Raw genomic sequence first — 4,952 nt, forward strand, 5'->3', positions numbered from 1 at the left:
GTGGGAACTAAAAGGCCACATTTGGTACGTGTGCATTTTTCTAATTGGAAATTAGGTGTGTGGCCATCCTTCCCCCGGTGTTAATTGGGACGTTGTTGAACCCGGCCAATTCAATTTACCCCATCAAATCATACCTTTTTTAAAAGTGGACACCCCACGGGCATTTAATATGCCAGTATTTTAACTCTTTCCATGCGAGAATTGTTTTAAGCTAATATGCTAATTTTAGGACTCGCTCACAAAAATATATTTTTTATATATATATATATATATATATATATATATATATATATATATATATATATATATATATATATATATATATATATATATATATTTTTATTTTTTTTTTGTCTTTTTAAAAAAAAAATTTAACATTTTTTTTCAACTTGGAGGTTCCCCTGATCAACCTGCAAGTGGAGCCAAAGTTCTCTAGATGGTCTGGACCGTCTAGCGAACTTTTAAAATTTGTTTGTTCCTGTTACAGGGCAGCAGCCATCTTGCTTGATGGCGAAGATCATCGGCAGCTGCGGCTGTGACCGCTCTCCGGAGCGGTCACAGCCCATCGAAAGGTAAGTGTTTGGTGTCGCTGGATGCCTCCTGATCGAGGCATTCCAGCGACACCATTTAAGTTTAGGAGGCGATCGTCGATCGCCTCCTAAACGCTTTTAATACGGGCGTCCGCCGCCATACAAAGTATGGCGGATGTTGACGCCCCGTGGAGGGGCCAGAGATGGCCCCTTCGTTCCGATAGCGGCGTTGCTGAATGCCTCGAGGTCGAGGCATTCAGCAACGTTTTTTGGGTGCAGAAAGCGAAAACAGATCGCTTTCTGCACCCGTTTAAAGACGTGCCGGTCCTGGCACGTCAATTGTCGTAAAGCACATGCTTTTCCGTGTCGTGCCAGGACCGGCAATTGTCGTTAAGGGGTTAAATGAGTATGCGTGATTGAGGGAATTAATCTGTGAATGAATGAGTGTGTGCTGTTAGCAATCACACTCCTATCATGCCAAGTCAGCCAGTACATGCGGAAACCTAGCTAGCTGCCCCCCTTGTGTATTGATGCTGCCAGCCACCCTGTACCAGCATTTACTGGTTGCCTGTATAAATGTATAAAATTCCAAAGAAAATGAAAAAAAAAAACAGTTGCGGTGATGTCAGGGGTAAAGATATTAAGGATTACACCTGATGAGAGGCAAGCGTGAGGTAGGAGGTAGTGTTAAGACCTAAGTGGATAATATAGAATAAAATAAAAGATAAATTTTTTTTTTTTTTTTTAAATGCTTCAATTAATAATTTCCCCTACCTTTGGTGAACACCTGAAGATCCAGTATTGTGCTTATCTCTGCCATTCCCACCGCTCCAGCTCCAGCCTTTACATTCGCTTGTGTGTAAAACTCTTTGACTGCTTTTTGACGAGCATCCAAAATAGCTGCTTGCCCTTTTTGTACCCCCACACATTATTGTGTCCAATACGCAACCAAGTTGTCCAGGAGAAGAAAAACTACCCTATTCCTTGAAAAAGATTTTACAAAGCTGTCCAGAAGCAGATGGAAAACAGTGTATTGATTCTTTACATTTTACAGACAAGCAGATCATATTCTGACAGGTACTCTGCTGCTACATTGCTTGCCTGATCTCCAGCAACAGTCACTACCTCAAGCTGTTAACTAGTCACAAGACCCAGCCATATGGTTGGACTGGGAAAAGGCAGGGTTGGAGTGAAGGAGCCACCCTCTGATGCAAGGTTGTTTAAACATTGGCCACTTCACTTGATGGCTGTCATGTGAAAGAGACTCACGTGACAAGTCAAAGCACATGTCTTGCTTGCGTTTAAACAGTAAGCTAAGTGTGGTCAATTCACACAAAGGCTGCGAAGCTATGAGCTTTAGAGCCAAGATTCTATTTCCCCATTGAGAGATAAAACTTCTTATATGCATGCATTTAAACATTTTTTCCACATGAAGATGTAAGTAAACAATGTCTAAATGTTTATTTATGTGTTCACCTGTGGGTTAAAAATGAAAGAAAATCCCCTTTGGAGGGGCATGGACCACTTCTCTACAAGGGTCTGCGCCGGCAACTAACCAATATTATAATATAGCCTCACAGACTGGAAGCTGTTAGCCACCCTTACAATTCACTAAAACAAGTGAACAACAGAAAGTTAAAGCACTTGCCCAGCACTCTCCCCCCTCCGTGAAGGTGGTTATAGAAGGTTGGGCGAAGAGGATATATACTGCCTGGGTTGTCTTTTTGGATACATTTAATCAATTTGGAGATGGGTCATTCAGTGCATGTATGTATTTTAACATCCTCCATCGGCACTGTCTCACATGAAGGTGTGTGCGCATGCAAACATAAGCGACACATTTATGAAGAATTATATTACAGTTATGTGTATGTAATGAGGTATCTAGACACGTAGTACAGAAACCGTACTGTTTTGATGAAAGTCAATAGGCACATGTGACTTGAACGGCATGTTTATATTTACATACAGCCGAGATAAGCACAATTTTACAGCAAGACAGGAGGCTTCATATTTTGCATAACCTTCTTTACTGAATAACCTCCAGCAGCAAAGGAGTTAACAACCATCATAAAAGAACCAATCAAAACAGACATGACTCTATATCAGTCCCAACATCTAGCAACTCCTCCTCTTTCTTTGCTGCTTGACCTCCAGGTGAGCAATTTCCAATTACAGTCTTTATCTTATTTTTTAAGATATTCATTATAAGTTATTATTGTTTTCTCATATATATTATATTCATTTTGGGTTAGGCCTTTTCCTTTGGTTCTTTCTATTCATACCGTTTTATTTCTGTTTAGCCTTTTATTTCATTACTATGGTGCTGTTTTCTTCTGCTAGGCCTTTTACCCGTATTTAATTTCTTTATTTCTTATTGTTTCTTTATTTTTTATTACCTTACATGTGTTTTTCCGTTGGCCGCGCGGTTTTGTTCTCTGCCGCGTAGCTCTCTGCAGCGGCTGCAGAGAGCCGGGCGGTTTCGCGCGCTTTTTATTCTTGCTGCGTACCTCGCGGCTCTCCTCTTTGCTGCGTCACACGGCGGTTTTTCCTCCTTGGGAGACCCGCCGCGCGTCTTTTCTATTGCGGTGCGGTGCAGTGCACCGCCCGTGTATAGATCTCGGCTGGGTGACGGCTCGCGGAGAGATCAGTTTGATTTCTCCGCGAGCGAGTCTCCTGCTCACGGTGCGGTGCCGTTTTTCACCGCCCTCGTGTAGCTGCCGTTTGTCCTCTCCTGCATTTGGATGCTTACGGCATCCATTTTGTAGACTTCTGGGCCCTGCAGCACTGTATACTAACTTATTGCAGGGCCTGTAGGTCGCATTTCGCGGCGGTTTTTTGTGCCGTTTCTGTTTTGTGTGTGTTTTCTATATTTATGTTTTAAATAAATCGTAAAAAAAAATGTATTGTCCTTTGCAGCCCTGCCCTTTGAGTCCTGCCTGAGCACAGGGTGTATCCCTGCTTTATTTGAGGGTAACCCCCTCTGTATATTTATTGAGGGTAGCCCCCTCTACATTGATTGGCCCTACCCGGGCCCCATGGTTGGTGGTTTCTGAGGGATTCCCTCTCCACCTTTATATTGCCTCTGCTGAGACTCGGGGTGAACCCCTGAGCCATTACATGGTGTGACTGCCTTGTGGGCGAACCCCATTTCCCTATTTGTTCATCTCTGCCGCTCTATCTCACCAAATCCCTTACTTTGTGTTTTCCAGAATACAACTCAAAAAAAAAAAACTGGAAACATGGCAGATGATTTTGAGACACCACTACCGGCGGCCCTTCAAGCTTGGCTTCGCTCAGCCCTGACTGCGGCGCTACCAGCTGCCTTAGCAGAGACACAATCGGCCTGTCAGACACAGACTGTGTCATCTCTACCGAGGGGCGAGGACTCGGATGCTGAAGACTCTCCAGACCAGGAAGTCTCTCGCAAACGCTCCAAGGGGGATGTCCCCTTGACATCAGGCAAAGGCAAAGCCCCGCTTCAGAAATCCGCTGTTGCTCCTTTGTCCATGGTTCCTGATCCTGCCGATTCTCCTACCAGGGACCCGGCGAATGATTTTGAGGTTCTGGACGAGTACCAGGCTGGTTCCTCCTGTTTTGAGTCTCCATTTTTTGATTTTGTCCGGGACCCGTCTCCTGACCGCCCGAAAGCTTCCACCTCAGGACCGGACCAACCGTTTGAGGTATCAGATGCGCTAGGTTGCCCGCTTTTTGACCCACGGGCTCTACGTCACCCACGTTCGGCCTCCTGTCTTTAATAAAATTTAGATTAATACTGCACCAAGGCTAGATTAATCCCCAATTCCGTATCAGCCATATTTGCTGGAGGAATGATGGTATTACAGAGGTTTACTATGTATCTTGATTGGAAAAAAAAAAAATAATCAAAATTTTAATTTATAGCATTAAAATATTTTCTGTGATTGGTTTGTTGAATGATAGTTATATATTTCAACAAATGCTCCGAAATCAAAAGCTGCAATCATACACAATCAGCCACACCATGTGATGTTTTTGTGTCCAAAGGTCAAACTGCTGGATAGGCACCAAGTCTATCTACCTTATCTATCAGTATAATGCTTAAACGCTATTCTGTGCCATTAACTTGACCTTAATAAGCAATGTTTTGGCTTCCCCTTTTTACTAAAGGCAATACAGAAGGGCAATGTCAATAAACAAACTGGCTACAGTGTGCCAGGGAAATGGCATAATCTGGGAGGATGCCACAACAGCCCTGCATGTGATCTGGGTGACTTTAAGGCCAAAGCGGAATTACTAAGTATACCAGTTACAGTACATAAAAATGAGTCACGCTTTCGGGAGGAAAGGAGTTCCTATCTTGAAAAATAAATAAAACATTAGATCTGAAGTCCCCAAGAAGGGACCCACCCCATGAAGCCTCAACAATTAACAAGTTATTTA

Source organism: Sceloporus occidentalis, unplaced genomic scaffold, assembly GCF_023333645.1.
Source record: "Sceloporus occidentalis isolate IW3139 unplaced genomic scaffold, rSceOcc1.0.p SCAF_167, whole genome shotgun sequence".
Classification (NCBI taxonomy): Eukaryota; Metazoa; Chordata; class Lepidosauria; order Squamata; family Phrynosomatidae; genus Sceloporus; species Sceloporus occidentalis.